Here is an 18,689-nt window from a genome sequence, read left to right on the forward strand (position 1 = left end):
AGAGGGGAGGGTGAATTGGGCTAATTCTAAATTTCTTTCAAATATCATAATTTTATAGTCAAACAATAACAAAATTACATATTTTCCAAATTACAACGAAAACTTAAACACCTTGGAAGTATAGAAGTGGTGAGATAACGGATACTCCAAGAGAACCAAGTTTGTTATAGGTGGTAAGGACTAATGGGCTTGGTTTCAAAGTGAATTGCAGCTTATTTCTATATAGTATAAACACCTTAAATACATATATAGACCTAATAAAATTTTGTCATGACGACATATATATGCCACACATCAATTTTTGGTGCACTAAGACTCGTTTGAATGTATTTGTGTTCAACTCAATCTACATGTATTAGGAGGGTTGGATGAAAGATTAACTAATTTTCACTCCACTCTAATACGTGTAGATTGAGGTGGATGTGAGTGTCGCCGAACAAGTGTTTTAAGAATCATTAAAAAAACTACTACAAATGTATATTATCTAATAAAAAAGGAATTTCGTTATATTATGTTTCTTTCTTTATCTAAAAAAATAAATGAATGCTGTATGAGATATCAAAACATTCTTTCTTCTTTTCTTCTTTTTTTTAGGCCCATGATATGAGTGACAATGCACATTTAGAAGTTTCATCAGCCTGAAAGCATCGATCGGCCCAGCTAGCGTGTGGCGGCCGAAATGAAACGCGTCGCTGCAGGCTCAGGCTTTCAGGTCTGGTCTAGTTCCTTCCCAAAACTTTACGCCCTATCTCATCGAATGTTTAATATATTTATAGAGTATTTAATATAGATTAAAAAATAACTAATTACACAGATTGCGACTACTCTGCGAGACGAATCTTTTAAGCCTAATTTGTCCATGATTTGACAATATGGTGCTACAATAACACATGTGCTGATGATAGATCGATTAGGCTTAATAAATTTGTATCGCGGTTTACTGACGGATTCTGTAATTTATTTTTTATTAGTATCCGAACACCTCATATGACACCCCGATATAACATTCGATGTCACAACCAAAACTTTACGCCCTGGATTTAAACCCTTACTAAAGCACCCTAAATTCCCCTAAAAAAGGTAAAGCACCCCAAAATCCCCTAAAAAGGTAAAGCACCCCAAAAACGCAACTGACGTGGAGGAGCAGGCAGATTTGAAATTTCCAGTCCCCCCTTCTCTTCTCCGTTCACAGCTCACCCCGCGTGCGCATGCGCTCTCCCTCTCGCCCGGCGATGTCTGGGCGCCCGCCGCCGCTGCCGCCATACGCCAGGTCTCCGGCCTGTCGCCAGGCCTTTGCAGGCGACGAGCACCCAAGGCGGTGTTTAGTTGGGCAAAGTTTGCGCAGGCAAACTTTGCATAGTGAAGATTCCCTACTGTAGCATTTCGTTTGTATTTGTGAATTATTTTTCAAACATTGACTAATTAGGCTCAAAAGATTCGTCTCGTAAAGTTAAAGCAAACTGTGCAATTAATTTATGGTTTCGTCTATATTTAATACTCTATGCATGTACCATAAGTTTGATGTGACGGGAAATCTTCTTTTTGCATAGCGCAGTTTTCAGGAATTTAGAGGAAGGGCCAACACCGGGTAAGCGTACTACTCTCTCTCAGTCCTCCCTTCCTGCCGTGCCCAGCCGCCCAGCACCCGAAACCTAGCTTAATTAATTCATCTGGCGATCTGTGTTCGGATCTGATCTCATCACACAACCGTATACATGCATTAGCTCTGCTGGGTCCTCCGCCCCTGGTCGACGCGATCGCAGGCTGAGGAGTGTGCATGATGAGCACATCGTGGAGAGACAAGCAGCGCCCGGACCTCGTCAATTTCATCGCCACATTCCTCGCTACCAACCTGTACCGACTCAATTTCCTGTCGCTTTCTCCGTTACGCGCTCCAATCCAGAGATGCCACTGGTTTTGCCGTGCTGTGTGTGTAACTGTGTATACGCATGGCTTTGATTGGGTTGGGTTGGATTGGGTTCCAGGACTTCCTCTTCAACAATGGGGGCTTATCGGTTGCTTTCATCTTCGAGACGGACTGGCTTCCTGAAAGGGAAGATGCTCTCTTCAGCAGGTCACAATCTTCCCTCTGTGTTATGTTTGTTGTTATGCACTGATGACTGCATGCGTGGCGATGGTAATGGTGATGTCGTACTTGGAATGCTTTTGCAGGGTGAGTACACTGAAGAGGCAGTTCAAGTACCTCTACGTCATTGTCGTCGTCCGCTCAGCAGAGCAGAATGAATCATTCAATCAGTCATATTTCAAGTATGGTCCGGCATACTGTGATGCTAAGTAGTACGTAGTAAGCATTTGTTCTAGGTGGTGTTTGGTTGCCCCTCCTAAATTTTAGCCGCTGTTTTATCGAATGTTTGGACACATGCATGGAGTATTAAATATAGACTAATTACGAAACTAATTGCATAGTTTGCGACTAATTTGCGAGACGAATCTTTTAAGCCTAATTAGTCTATGATTTGACAATGTGGTGCTACGGTAGACATGTGCTAATAATGGATTAATTAGGCTTAAAAATTCGTCTCGTGGAGTACCGACGGATTATATAATTTGTTTTTTTATTATTATCCGAACACCACATACAACATCCTCCCGACACATCTCCTAAATTTTAGTCACTAATCCAAACACCACCCTAGTTTGGTTGGGTTGGGTTGTTCTTATTACTGCTGTCCTCATTCAGGTAAGGCATGGAGCTTGGCTGCCCTACGTTCGTGCCTGTGTGTGATCCGAGTCGAGAAGATTGTAAGGATAGCTCATGCTCGTGGAGGTAAAACCTCTTTGCTTCATTTACCAATTTCCTGACTCATGTTCAAGTTCTGAACTGCGAGCTGGCACTGATCGCGTGTCTGTTTTCTTCAGTGTGCAGGCAGAAAAACATCGTCGCAGCTATGAGAATTGAGGTATGTTCTGTTCCCAGATGCATGCTCATATACTAGCAACGGGTCATGTTGTTGCTAAATGATTCTCTTGCTTGTCTTCGTAGCGTGAGCAAGCTGTTCAGTGCATGGATGCTTTTTTATGAGTGCTCACCTCTATTCCTGGTATTGACAGTCATGATGCAAATGCGGTGAGTTGATCAACTTGTTTTTGCAGCTTGTGTAATTTTGTGATCTCTTGGTTACATGGATATCAATGCTAGCTTGTTTGTTCTGACTGCTTTGCAAGTTCTGTCTCTAGGGAGGACACGCATGTTATTTGTAGGCGTTGTTTTCTGATATGTGTGAAAATCGTAGAATTGGTACCTCTGTGTTTCACCCGTAGTTCCGTAGTTAGGCTCCATGACCTTGCGGAGCTTCACCGCAACGATAGCGTGGACGCCGTTGCCGCCCTGGATGCAGCCTCATGGACGCCAGTGCACGGCGTGGTGGTGAGGCAGTGGGGCGTCGGAGAACCTGCATAGGCGCGACGGTAGTGGTGGTGGCGGGCTCATCCCGTCGCTGGCAGCACGCTTTAGGATCGGATTAGGGTTTCTCTTTCGGTGGGTGTGGCGGCTCCGGTCAACCTCGTAGTCCGAGCCCTCACCCCCACATTCCTTTTATATGTGCCGTGCGATAGGGGCCCTCCAACCGAGTTAGGGTTGGGCTCTCCCGATCAGGGAGCAGAGATAGGGCCCAATAGGCCGTTGGGCCTATTGGTGGAGATCAACTAACATTCTCCCCCTTGATCTCATTCCATCTTTCACTTTCATATCATTTGCTTTTGTTCATTCCATTACAGATTAGCTCATAGAGCATGTCTCATCGTCACGGTCCATTTCCGATAGACTTAACAGCTACAACTCACTACTCTGTTCTGAAATAGATACTTATCTTTGGGCCTTCTTTTGTCCAGGAATATTTTAGGCTTTCCCTTAAACCCAAGCTAGCTACATATTCTCTGAACACCATGTCCTCTGAACATGTTGGGTGGTAAGCCTTTTGTAAGCGGATCCGCGAGCATTCTTTCTGTTCTTATATGCTCAAGACTTATGACTTGATCCCGGACTTAATCTTTCACAACATAATACTCTATGTCAATGTGTTTGGCAGCACCACTTGACTTATGTTGTGAGCATACTGTACTGCCAGATTATAATCGCAGTATTACTTTAAGTGGTCTATAGATGTCGTCAACCATCTTCAAACTGGGTATGAACTTTGTTAGTTAGTTCACCTGCCTGTTGCCTCATAACACGCTACAAACCGTCATACATTGTGGACGATGTAGTGACAGTTTGCTTTGAGCTTTTCCATGAAATAGCCCCCCTTTGCGAGATGATAGAAAATCCACGTCTGGATATGCATTCACTCTCGCATAATCAGAATCTGAATATCCCACCATGTGGAGTCAATCAGATCTTCTATACGTCATCATGAGGCCTTTCATTCCTTGCAAAGAATGCAAGACTTTCTTTACTAATTTCAGTGTTCTATTCCAGAATTGCTCTAGAATCTGCCAAGTAAAACCCGGTAACAAATGCCAAGTCAGGGCGCGTACATACTTAAGCATGTTGCAAGCTTCCGACAGCTGAAGCATATGGAACCACTTTCACTTTATCGATTGAGCTCACATTGGTTCCTGGGGCATTTAAAATCCCCATATCTGTCGCCCTTGATAATAGGAGCAAGTGAGGGACTATATTTGTGCATACTGAATTTCTTTAAGATCTTTTCCATGTATGCCTTTTGTGACAGTCCTTATACCCTTTTTCTTCTATCTTGGTGAATCTTGATCCCTAGAACGAATAAGGCTTCGCCAAGATCTTTTATATCAAATTTCTTTATCTCTAATAGTAGACTGACATCACTACTAGCAAGTAAGATATCATCTACATATAGGATAAGGAAGATAAACTTCCCATTCTTAAACTTTGCATAGACACAATTGTCCTCTACATTCTCTTTAAAACCCAAAATTCTTTATTGACTGATCAAACTTCAAGTACTACCGTCTTGAAGCTTGCTTTAATCTATAAATGGATTTCTTTAGGTGGCATCCCATTCGTTCTTTTCCTTCCATGACAAAACCTTTCGGTTGTGCCATGTAAACATTTTCCTCCAAGTTTCCGTTGAGAAATGCCGTCTTTACATCTATCTGATGTAATTTTCAATCGTAATGTGCCACTAATGCCATTATGATTCTGAAGGAAACTTTACATGAGACTGGAGAATAGGTCTCATTATAATCAATCATTTCTCTTTGCATATAGCCTTTTGCCACAAGTCGCGCTTTATATTTCTCTATATTCCTTTAAGAGCCAAGTTTTATTCTGTAGACCCATTTATAGCCTACTGTTTTGACTCCTTTAGGAATTATTTCCAAATCCCAAACTTTATTGACATTCATCGATTTCATTTCATTTTGCATGGCCTCAAGCCACTTTGATGAATGATCACTCCTCATGGCTTCTTCAAATAAGGTGGGAACATCCTCCATTTGAAATTCCTTAGTGTTATACACTTCATAATCAGCAGAAATAGCTGATTTTCTAACTCTTTTAGACCTTCTAGGGGCCTCCACATTTGGCACATCTTCTATTTGAGGTTGTTGTTGCTCCTCCTCATGTGTGGCAATAGGTTCTATAGAATCCTGAAGAACAGGTTCCTCATTTTCATTCATTGTTGCCATAGGTGAAATAACAATAGGTGCTGGCACCATAGTATCTAGCACTGTCGGTGCAGCTATAGCAGGTAGTGAGAAAAATGGCTCATAAATCATTGGAGTGGACGCATACACCCGCTCCACTTCAAGGACAATTTCTCGAGCTACCATGCTCTCCCTCATCTTTTCATTCTCTAGGAAAACATCATGTCTTGTTTCCACAAACTTTGTATGTCTCTCTGGACAGTGGAAAACGAAAACCTTTTGATTTTTCTGTGTTGCCAATGAAATGGCACTTTACTGTTTTGGGATCTAACTTCTCAATGTTTGGGTTAAATACTTTAGCCTCAGCAGGGCTCCCCCACACACACGCAAGTGGTTTAGTGAGGGTACACTTTCTGTCCACAACTCATACGGTGTTTTGGGCACCGATTTACTTGGTACTCTTTTGAGAATATGAATGAGGTTTTTAACGCCTCCATCCATAGGCTCAACTGTAAGGTGGAGTAACTTATCATACTGCCTACCATATCCATCAGGGTACGATTGATTCTTTTAGCTACTTTATTCTGCTGAGGTTCACCTAGTATGGAATACTGGGCTATTATGCCATTCTTTTAGGGTACGCCGACCGTAGTACTCCCCCACGGTCAGACCTGACTATCTTAATCTTTAATTTCTTAAATTTATCCAATGCTTCTGTTTTTTCTTTGATTGGATAAATATAGCCATAATGGGAGTAATCATCTGTGAATGTTATGAACGAATCATTACCATCCACACTCTTTACAGGAAACTGACCATAGATGTTCACAGATGTCTGTGTGAATAATCTGTAGAATTCCTGCGCTTCGTTTGTCATCTTTTCTTAATTCTTTTACATACTTTCCTTTTATGCATTCTTTGCATTGTTCTAAAACTGAGAGCTCTAATGGAGGAAGAATATCATTACTTAACTTGTCTTTCCATTCTCCCCCTCGAAATATGGCCTGAACAATAGTGCCATAATTTCGACAACGCATCGTGAGCTCTCTTATCCACCATTTCCAGAGTAACACTCTGTTACCAGCTGCTTTATCAGCTGAGTAGCATATGTCTTTGAAGAGGCAGTGAACTGACTCTTTATTATATCGAGGTACTCGGTGACCGTGTCACACTCTAGGATTGAGCCCACAATTGCAGGTTCAATCATGTTCTTTATCACAGCCAAAATATTTCTTGTTGGCAGTGACCCACTTCCTATGCACAAAAATCATAGGACTATCTTTTGGGATTCAAAAACCCTCTCTTTAGTTGCCCAAGTGGCATCATTCTCTTTTGTCTCCCTCACTGGTGCCACAAACTCAGTGGAACGCGGTGCGGTGACTACCCAGTCTACCTTAGACAAGATGAAAACCAGGTCAAAACTTTTCTTAACATAAAAATAACATCATTTGCATGCCTTGATTCCAACGTTGGTCAAAATCAAAACATACAATTATTCTTATACACTAATTCTACATCACTATTGGGCAGAAATAGAATTAATGCATAAATCTTTAACTTTCACAAGTGTTCTTACACACTAATTCTACATCACCGTTGGGCAGAAGTAGAATTAATGCATAAATCATTAAAATTAACATCTGTTCTTATGCACTAATTCTACATCACCGTTGGGCAGAAGTAGAATTAATGCATAAATCATTAACATTACGATATTGTTATTAACAACGTTGGTCAGAAAACAACATCATAATCATATCAAAACTCTTTTTCTCCAATTAAATACCACATTGGTTCAAAATAACTGGAGAATCAATAATTTCTTTAGCAGCGAAAAAACTTTCTTTTTTTTCTCTAATTAAATACCACGTTGGTACAAATTAACTGGAGAATAAGCAATTTCTCTAGCTGTGGAAAAACTTCTCCTTTTCTTGAATTTTACCCACAGGGAAAAAATGTATTTTCTATTTCCTTTAATCTATTAATCAATTTCCAGGAAATAAACATTTACTGGAAATCTTTTTCTTGAATTTTACCCACAGGAAAAAATTACATTTTCTATTTTTCTTTTGAACCATTTATTCATTTTTCAGAAATAAATATTTGCTGGAAATAGAAAAAAGGAAAAACTCATTCTTTTCTGTACTGTTCTTTCGGCCCAAAACAGCAAGGCAGCCCACGGCCCACGGCCGTACACGCCCTTCCCGCGCGCCCCCTGCGCCCAGGCCGCAACCTGGGCCTGGGCCGGGAATTCAGCCTGGCGCGCGCACCCGCCTGAGCCGGATTTGGCCCAACAGCGCTCCGCCGTCGAATCACCTCCGATGGTCGCCCGGCCGTCTCGCTCGATCAAAAGCAACCCGACCGGCCGCGTCGGCCGAAACCCTAGCCCATTTGGTCTTCTGCCTCTCTCTCTTCGTTGCTCTTCTTTCTTTCTCCATAGCACAACAGCGCCGCCACAGCGAGACACCGAGAGCCAGCGAAGGCAGTGGAGCGGGCAGACACGGCGCCGCCGCCGGCCCCCTCGCCGGCATGCGTGCTCCCCGACGGGTGAGCACGCCGCCGTCGAGCGGCCTGGCCGCGGTGCCCCCGTTTGCTAGTCTTTCTGTTTTCTTTTGATTTCTTTTCCTTTTCGGAGTTCATCCGAATCTCTTCCCTTCTTTCCCTTTTCTTTCTCCGATTTGGACTGATCTACCGGAGTTCGAGCGCGCCAGGCTACCCAGCCCGGTGGCTTTGTCTCTCTCTCGTCGGCCATGGATTTGGTCGACGGCAGTGACAGGACGACCAGGCTCCAGGTAGGTAGCCTCATTACCGTCCTCTTTCTCTTGTACGGTTAGGGTTCGAGTTCCGTCCCGATCCGATCTGGATCAGGCATTTTCTTTGTTTTTCAATCTGAAACCCTAGATCTACACCCTAGGCTGACGAACTGCTAGGGTTCTTTGTTGAAACTGTGTCCACTTTTCCCGTACCCGATCTAGGGTTAGGGTTACACAGAGTGAACCTGGCTCTGATACCATTGTGAAAATCGTAGAATTGGTACCTCTGTGTTTCACCCGTAGTTCCGTAGTTAGGCTCCACGACCTTGCAGAGCTTCACCGCAACGACAGCGTGGACGCCGTTGCCGCCCTGGATGCAGCCTCATGGACGCCAGTGCACGGCGTGGTGGTGAGGCAGTGGGGCGTCGGAGAACCTGCATAGGCGCGACGGTAGTGGTGGTGGCGGGCTCATCCCGTCGCTGGCAGCACGCTTTAGGATCGGATTAGGGTTTCTCTTTCGGTGGGTGTGGCGGCTCCGGTCAACCTCGTAGTCCGAGCCCTCACCCCCACATTCCTTTTATATGTGCCGTGCGACAGGGGCCCTCCAACCGAGTTAGGGTTGGGCTCCCCCGATTAGGGAGCAGAGATAGGGCCCAATAGGTCATTGGGCCTATTGGTGGAGATCAACTAACAATATGGGGTATCATCATTTTCCTTGTCATCTGCACACATTTCTCTGGAGATTGAGAAGAATTAACCACAGTACCTTTTAATCTGTACAAGATTCAGGGCAGATCAGCGCTTAAACATATTTTGAAACTTTACAAGTTGACATGCAAAAGAATCGTGAGCCGTCCAATTTCCGGCAACTATAGTAAAAATTCTCAACTACTCCAGAATAAGAATGTGCACATGCTATATCTTGCAGATTGAATTCTGTTACCTTCCCTGCACTATATCTTGCACATCACTTGCCTTTCTCGATTTATTTTTTCCATGTTATGTGTACCATGGCGTGCTGATTGGTACTGATGCTATTCTGTTTTTGTTTAAGCTTGCCCAAGCCGAAAAAATTGCAAAAATAACACTCGAAAGATTGACTCCTTGATTAGGATGACACTCGAGTGGATGACAAGTGGGTCCATCTGTGTCTATGAATGTGGGTCCAGTGTCAAATCTGTAAATGACCGATGTTTCGAGTCCTATTTTTGCAAATCGCCCGCCCAAGCCATTGACTCTATCGAAGCAATTGCAAAAGCATCCAAGGAATTCATTCTGGAAAACACCGATCTTTCCACTGAAAAGGCAGAGAGGATTGTCAGGTTCTTCAGGGATCCACAGTACTTCTTAAGCCCTAAACTTAACTAATTCTTGCAGGTATTCTTCTCCCCGGCTCAACATATGTAACAATTGCTTTACTCAGAGTATGTCAAACATTTCTCTTTTTTTCGCAATCGTGCCGAGGCACGTATTTTATTAAGCAGAGAAGAATTTTTGTTACATCGAAGAGAGGCCACGGTAATCCTTGGTTACCGAGACCCTCTTCTCCAACAGCGCACGGATGTGATTACATACTAAAAGTTTTCGCGACTAAAGCACAAGTGGGATCACTGGAGCGCCATTAACGACCTTAGCTGCTTGTAGCCGGCGAGGCACCACTCGTCAATCTCTTGCTGTATCAACACCTCCAACTGGGCTGCCGATGTTGAGATCCTATTGAAGGTCCTCGTGCTGCGCTCTTTCCACAGCATCCACCCAATAAGGAAGAAGAGGGAGTCGAAGCCTCTGCGGACAGGTTTTGGGATTCGTATCCTGCATTGCAGCCACCACGCCATCACCTGTTCTTGCCGCACCACCACAACATCATGCAGATGTAGTGTTCTGAGCCATGAATCCCACACCTCACGGCTGAAGGTGCAGCCAAGCAGGATGTGCTCTATTGTTTCAGCGTCCTGATCACAGAAGATGCAAGTATTTGAATCTTGCAAGCCATGGCGGTACCTCCTGTCCGCCGTCCAACATCTGCCGTGCATAACCAACCAAAGGAAAAACTTGACCCTTCTGGGGAGCCGAGGTCTTCCAAATCTGTTTGGCCCCAAGTGGTCTCGAGGAGCCGAGAAACATCGCGCCGTAAGCTGACGCCGCAGAATAGCTGTGGTCAGCGGTCAGGCTCCAGGTGAAAGTGTCGGGTTCAGACGACAACTGCACCCCTTCCATCATGTCACACAGTCGGTCGAACTCAAGAAGCACCCGCATGGTGAACGGACCTGTGATATGCCTGATCCAAGCATTTTGATGAAGCGCCTCCGCCACCGTCGCCTTTTTTCTCCTGACGCCCACAGCCGCGAAGAGCGCCGGGGCGAAGGATTCAATGGTGGAGCCTTGGAGCCACCGATCGGTCCAGAAGAAAGTGAACTCGCCGTTCCCCAAAGTGAACACCGTCGCCGCCTGAAACACTGCGAGCACCGATCGCTCATGGGAACGTAAGGACGGGCGCTGCTCAGTCCGCGCCTGCCACTCCCAACGTACCCGCAGCGCAATCCCGGCACGCCGCAGGTCAGCAATGCCAAGTCCCCCAAGGTCTCGTGGGCGCCAAACGACCTCCCACGCTACCTTGCAGCGGCCGCCAATAACAGTATCGGCACCAGACCAGAGGAAGGCGCGTCGAAGCTTGTCGATGGACTCCACTGCCCAAGCAGACAAGCACGACACAATCGACAAGTGGGTTGAGATAGATGACATCGTCGCCTTGACCAGTGCTGAGCGCCCAGCAACATTGAGCAGATTTCCTTTCCATTTTGGAATCCTTGCGGCGACTTTGTCAATGAGGGGCTGCTCATCCGAGCGCTTGAGTCTCCTGATGCTGAATTGCTGATGCAGTCTCCTGATTTGCAGGTAGCGGCATGGGAAATCCTCGATCCGGCAGGAGAGGATGTCACGCACGCGAGCGACGTCGGCGTCGGAGCAATGCAGCGGGGTTGCGACGCTCTTGTCGAGGTTGGAGAATAGTCCAGACGCTAGGCCAAAGATCATCAGTACTGCCTTGATGGTTTGGAGATCGCGGGCGTTTGGGTTGACGAAGAGCACCAAATCATCCGCATACAAACTCACCCTGGTCTCCACACTTGGGTGCAACGGTGTCAGCAGTAGCTGCTGCTCAGTCCACAACAGAAATCGATTGAGGACCTCCATGGTCAAGATAAACAACATCGGTGAGAGTGGATCGCCTTGGCGGAGACCGCGAGCATGGCATATTCTTCTCCCTGGCTTGCCATTTAGCAAAATTTTTGTGCTGGCCGTGGATAGGATCATGGAGATCCAATTTGTCCAGCGTTGGCCGAAGCCCATGTGCTGGAGTATCTCCAAGAGAAAAACCCTTGACACGGTGTCAAATGCCTGGGAAATGTCAATTTTGAGTAAAATGGCTGGCGACTGTCTTGCGTGGAGGGCTTTGCAGGCAATCTGAACTTGCCGGAAGTATGTCAAACATTTCAGATTTGCTCCACAGAACTGTCAGTTTGTTGCTTCTCTTTGTTCTTCGTTCTCTGTCGATCTTTATTGATGTTTTGCCCGAGGAATGCACATACATAAACAAGATTGATTTTCGTTAATTTGATTTTTAAGCTGTATGCGGATAAGAACCTTTTGATTTGCATGCCTACTGATAGAATAGAAGTTAGGCCCACAAAAGATATCATGTCTGCTCTTTATGTTCCTTGTATGCTCGAGTTCTTGTGGTCCCTAGTTTTCTAACCCATTCAAAGTGTTCCCTTGTGATCTTGAATGTTCTTTTCCCATTGATAGAAATGTTTGCAATTCCACGATGCTGAATTGCTGATGCAGTCTCCTGATTTGCAGGCAAAATCAGATTGTTTCGATCGAGTTTGTCCCTGGGTGAACCACTGAACTGACTACCGAAGCCGTTGCAATGTCTCTCCCCAACTCTAGCTGGCATAGGTTGGCGATACGTGGACCCTGGGTCCCTGGGCAAGCTGTAAATTTTCGTGCAGCAGCAAACTTAGTATAGATAAAGACCTGGATGAAAATGACGTTGTACTGCGTATCCCACAGTTGATGATAGACACTTTAGAATCTGTGCATTCCGATCTGAACTTATGCATGACTATTGTTTCTGTGTAAGCATCCATCCAATCAAGAACAGAATATATAACACAGAAATAGATGGTCAATAGAGTGAAACCGATGCACTCATCCTTAATTTGATGATGCACTCCAGAGAAAAAAAATGTACATTCCAAACAGAAACAACTCTATGGTCGAAATGATCTGAAGCCTACCTCCCACCACCATCACTACCCACCTATTCACTCTCTTTCTCTGTTTTGGTATTTTTTTCACGAGCGGGGTTGCACCCGTTTTTCATTAAGAGGAACGGAGTTTTGAAACCTTACAGCAAAGGCAATGAAGGTGGTGAGGAACCCCCAACACGGCCCATGAACAACCTAGCTACTGGATTCTGCATAAGCCTTACATTACAGCATTGCTTTGCGACCAAAGATCAACTAGCACCGACAGAGGCGCGAAACCAGCCATTGCCCAGTCTTCTCCTTCCCTGATTGCCGCACGGACCACCGTTTGCACACTTGCTCTGTTTTGGTATAATAACGTTAGTATTTAGTAATGCTGACCACAAAATTTCACTGAACCTATGGACAAGGACGTCGAGTGAGTGATGTTTCCAAATGATCCAACATCAGTGTTCATCAGTACCAGCTCTTATCTTGAGTTGAAGAAGGCATTATTTCTGAAGGCTAACAGCCTGTAGTGCCGCATCATATATGTTCGCTCACATACAAAGTTTGGGTCCCACGTCCCAGATGTGGGAAGAAGCTGAAACTGTGAGACAGAGCATGTTTTGGCAAATGTATATAGATGGACACTGCATAGTAAAGCAGGGTAGGGTGAGTGTGGTAGATCCTATACGTGTTTTGCGCTGAAGCTGTGGGAAAGGGATTCTAGGGACATGCTGTGTTTACTACTAGTAGTACAGTACTCCCTCAGTCACAAAAAAATGTAATCATGGCGTTCAAATCTTGTCCCAAAAGAAATAAAATCCTGTGTTTTGATCACCCTTTTCAAGTGGGCCCATCCAATAAAAAATAACAGGAAAAGAACCACCACAGTATAAAATAGTTTGAACATTGTGGAGAACTTTCTGCGGGAACTCTCTATAAGCAGGAGTACATACGTAATTTTACATCTCCACTAATCTTGCCTTGAAACTTGAGATTTTCATTCCTTTTGAGATGGAGGAAGTATATATTTTATGGGTGCGCGCACGCACTCATGAGAAAATGGACGAGAACAAGTAACATAGGACAGCTCGTGGGTGAACATCACGTGCAACTGTGGATTGCTTTGTTGCTTCAAGCAATATTGCATGGATACAAGCACCAATATCTGATAGAAGCACCAACATTCACTGTATAGTAGTCCAACAGAAGCGGAAGTAAAATCCCAAACAAAGAGACCCTGGAGGTCCGAGCAAGCTTGACAGGCGAGAATACTCGGGAGATGGGTAAAACAAGATTTTAAAAATTGCCCTGGAGATCCGAGCAAGCTTGACAGGGAAAAGGGTAGACAGAACTAAAAAAAACCGCCGTTGCCGGGGATCGAACCCGGGTCGTCCGCGTGACAGGCGGAAATACTCACCACTATACTACAACGACTTGGTTGGTGACTTCTGAAATGGAAACCCTCCCTAACCTATTGTCGCACCTACATATCCATCGTCTTTTCTGAAATGGAAAATCGAGGAAGAAAACCTTAGCCCTGAGCCGTGAACGTTCCATCGACCATGTCCCAAGCACCAGACCAGCCAGGTGCACGGTGACCGGCCAATCACAAGGACCCCTCAGTGGCTGCAAATTGTTAAGAAGGTCAAAACTTCAGGCAAGGAATACTGGAATACTCCCAATTGCTGCTTGAACCAGACGAAGATGGCCCATGGCGGTAACAAAACACATTCACACACATATATGCACACACACGGCAACGTGGTAATACAAAGCTGCGTGCAGGCAGTAGCCGCGGTACTAATTCTCTGCAGATATACAAAGCTGCGTGCAGCTAGCGCGGGTGCCGCCGGTCCCGTCCACGATCCGTCGTCGTGCCCCCTGCGACTACCCCGCGCGCGCAAGTTGCAACGCCATGCGTGACTGACGCGTCAGCCCGAGTACGGGCTCGTCCACGGCCGAGAGCTCCTGAACTGAAAGCTGGCTGAAAGTTTCCAATAATCGGAGATACTGAGCCAAAAAGACGGTTTCGTGCGAGCACTCGTTTAGCGGGCCAGGAGTACTTTAGAGCTCGTGCTACTACATAGAGCGCAGCAGCAGAGCTGGAAAGGACAGAAAGGAAGAACGTGTGCCCTTTCTCCCACAATAGAAGGCCGAATCATGATCCCAAAAGATGGAGCAAAGAAAGAGAAATATGGGAGCAGGAAAGAGAGAAATACTGTATGGAGCAGAAGAGCGACACCTCAGTGCAAGCACATGTGTTCGTGACTTCGTGCGTAAAAGAGAGAGAACATGGAGGGACGTCAAGCGTTCGTCTGTAGACTCCCGCCGCTGGGCAATGGCAGCCCTGCAGAGATGGACTGAAGTGCTTGATGCATGGTAAGCAGTCATGCATTCCGCTGGGGCTCCCCATTCCAGCACCTCAGGATGCAAGCAGGGCGGGCTGTGGACAGCCCGCACCACAGATTTTTTTTTAATTTTAATATTTTTTTGTAAACTAATTTTAAATCTAACATTTTTTTTTTCAAAACTAACACTTTTGGTCGCGCCTATTGTCGGCGCGGCGGGTGACTGACGTGGCGACGACCGAAAATACTGACCGGTGACGTGGCAGGGCCTGCCGCGCCATCAATCTTGGCGCGGCAAAGCCGAATTAAAGCCCCGCGGCCAGTCCCGCCTGCCCGAGCAGCAAGCCCGCCTACCCGCGCCTGGCCGCCGCGCTCGCCGTCCGGTCGGCCCTCCGTGGCCGCCTCCCTCCCTCTTCGTCCTCATTCAAGGTAATGACGCACTTTTTATTTTCGTTTGAATGGTGGATAGAAATATTATGAATGAGAGTTAAGGTTAGGAGGAAAATTATGTTTGAAAACTATGGGCTACGGTTTGGAAGAAGATATTAGTTTGATTTTGTCAATGTTAAGGTTAATTATTTAGTTAGAAGTATTTTTACTATGTATGTTTTTGTTGCTATAAGTGTTGGTTATATTTTTTTAGTTGCAATGCAAATGATTATATTTTACATTAATATGTGTTGTTTTGATTGATGTTTAATTTGAACCATTTTATTAGATGGAAGACATGTTTCGGGAGCAGTTGTGGTGAAAACGGGGTCGTCCTAGAGAATTTAATCCCGACGAGTCTAGCAAAGATGCCCCTGTCCTCCCTAAACTCCCTGTCTCTAACTGTGACTGTGGTCGTCCGGCCGACGTGTTTCAATCGAGACATCCGGACACAGCGGCTCGTTGCTTCTACACATGCAGTCATTTTAATGTAAGTAATTGTTTTCGTATGTTTTTTCTTTTTCATTTGTATTACTAGGTTAATAATATTTTGTTGGAATTTTGTTGTGTAGGGCCATGAGAGATGCTTTTTCTTTTAGTGGATCGACAGTGCAGACAAGTTTGACCACATGTACCTCCTTTTCGACGATTGGTGGAGAGGGCGACATCCACGAGAGCACTTCGAGCGGTGGGTTCCACCTCCCCCTAACCCCCCTCCAATGACGGCTAAGGAGAAGCACTTAGCTGCAGTTAGACGACTCGAGGAACCTCCTCTATGCGATTGCGGGGATCGAGCTGTGATAAACCCTGAGAATACGTTGGAGTTTGTGTGTCTAAACAAGCATGAAGTAAGTGCAAAGTGTATGTGTTGAAATATTGAGCTATATGTGTTCATGTACTAATGTCACATTATTTAGGTGTATTCAATGGTGAAGTGTCGTTTCAAGGAGTGGTTGTATGGTCCTAAGAACCAATGGCTGGAAGAACCGCCAAAGGCAAAGCAAAAGAAGAAAGAAAGGTTAATTTACAAAGCACCTCCAGTCAAGTGCGAATGTGGTGTTAAATCCAACTACGATCTAGTCCCTTAGGAGCTTGGAATAGGCCATTATTGCGGCCATATGGTTGACTATGATGAGGTTGGTTATTTTTGTGGTAACCATGAAATCGTATTTTGTTTCTTTTGCTAAGACATATATGATATAATTTTTTGTTTGAACAGAGCACTAGGAAATACAGGTGGGAATGTTATGATGGTCAAGCTAAGTTCTTAGATGAACTGAAGGGGAAGCAAGTAATTGCACGGAAGAGGAGATATGGACCTGACTACGTCAACCTTTTCGTTAAACATCACAAAGACAAGATGCGTGAGTTTGCTAGACAGCACGGTATTTGTAACCCGATCGATGTTGGGCTTGACAAATGGGGATTGGAGAGACGGATGACGTTAGAGGAGGAGAGGGCAAGGAAGGAGGCAAGGGAGGGGACAAGAGTACATATGCAGGTCTTGAACGAGCATGTTGTTGCATTATGGGTCAGTGAGTGCTTGAAAGCCTTTTTTCGTTGCCTGATTTTAAATGTAATATAATCGCGTTGCTAACTAATTGCATTTTATACATGAAGGGATTGGATGCATCGAGGAACATGCTGTAGAGGTGGCTCGTGCAAGGTACGAGGAAAAAAAGTTAGATGAGCACAGAAAGCGAGCTGGTCGTACTGTGGAATCACCGATTGTGTTGTCTGATGAGGGGCACGAGGATGAGGACGACACTGCCAGACTCAGCGAGCTCATCGCTCTAGTAGAGGCGGGCTTGCAGGCGAAGGAGACTGAGGATGACACTGGCAGACTAAGCGAGCTCATTGCTCTAGCAGAGGCGGGCTTGTAGGCGGAGGACGCTGAGGAAGGACGACACTGGCAGACTAAGCGAGCTCATCACTCTAGCAGAGGTGGGCTTGCAAGCGGAGGATGATGACGACACGTTCTTCACTCAGGCCGCAGAGGCCGTAGATGAAGTGGAGGCCGCTTACTACAGGCGAAAGATAGATCAGGGCAATGTAGGTGACCCTATCCATAGCAATAGGGTTGTGGTAGATGATTGATACTCGGACGATGAGTTGCTTACTCAGTATATTTCTGACTGAGGGTTTTTGAATTGCGCCATGTATCAGAACTTTCATTGTGTTGTCTTGTTTTCCATTTGAACTATTGATGTATTGTACCCATGTATCACATACTTGAATTACCCATTGTCGATCTTAAGTGATCCCATCCGTTTGTCATCCTCCGACCTATCCGTTTGTCGCTCTCCAAGTTTTTTTTAATAATAGCGAATGCGTTGAGAATTTCTAAAACGAACAAAATCGATGCGCCAACCCTAAGCCCAGGTTCTATCTGTGTCTAGGTTCTGTCGCACCATAGCCCACGGCGCGGCACTGACGCGCCAAGCCCCATGGCGTGGCAGTACCTGGACACAGACCGAAGCTGACCAGCCTCAATTGCAACTGAACGGGAGCTACTGTCGGTGCTGTAAACAACTACAAGTGCTGCCGCGACCGTGCGCAAGTTGAAACGAATATGAAGAAAATAAATGGAGACCATGCGCAAGTTGACGAGTTGCAAGTTTCGGATGACAATATTCGTTCGACATAAGTTCGACATAACCAACTAAGTCCCAAGAGTGAAAGGATCTCTCAGACGCCTCTTGGAAACCTCATTGTCGTACTCCACTTCAAGAAGGGGGTACATCTGGTGCGGCATGGGAGGGGCCATCCTGTTACAAATTGATAAACAAAGGGTTAGAGTATTAAAATTAACAATATTCAAATTAACATTATGTAGCATTGTAAAATTTGAACTATTTGTTATGCAATATGAACACAATATGAAAGCACCTACTGCCCTCGTCTTCTATGCCTGCTAGCATTGTGACCAGATTCTTTGCAAACGGAGCAAAGATTTCTGACACGGGTCTCGTTGAAGTCTCCCCTGCCATACAAGTCTTCGTCGTATCCTCTCATAGCGTCCATGTCCCCCTTGAGTCGCTTCTTCTTCCTCCTACCCTTCCCTACCTTCATTAGATCCGGATGCGGCACGTAGTCATAACCATTATAAGGTGTCCACTGTGTCGGGACAAGGTATGGCTCGAAGCTCATCTCCCAAATACTAACGGTGTTCGAACGGAGATACAAGGGTGACATATATGACAGATCCTCATAGTTGTACCCACAAACCCTATAGGCTGTGATCATATGAGAGCAAGGGGCATGCATGATCTAAGGGATGTTGCAACTGCGCTCTACCTTTTCAAGATCAACTCGGT

At 45.3% G+C, this 18,689-nt stretch overlaps 1 non-coding gene and 1 pseudogene across 1 annotated transcript; one reads left to right on the forward strand and one right to left on the reverse strand.

The window, feature by feature from the left end:
* Window positions 1-1,232: 1,232 nt before the first annotated feature.
* Window positions 1,233-9,707, forward strand: LOC136519978 (protein PARTING DANCERS homolog; annotated as a pseudogene).
* Window positions 9,708-13,957: 4,250 nt separating this feature from the next.
* Window positions 13,958-14,029, reverse strand: TRNAD-GUC (transfer RNA aspartic acid (anticodon GUC)). The gene has a single exon. It is a non-coding gene; the product is annotated as a tRNA-Asp (tRNA).
* Window positions 14,030-18,689: the final 4,660 nt, after the last annotated feature.

This window comes from Miscanthus floridulus, chromosome 18, assembly GCF_019320115.1.
Source record: "Miscanthus floridulus cultivar M001 chromosome 18, ASM1932011v1, whole genome shotgun sequence".
Classification (NCBI taxonomy): Eukaryota; Viridiplantae; Streptophyta; class Magnoliopsida; order Poales; family Poaceae; genus Miscanthus; species Miscanthus floridulus.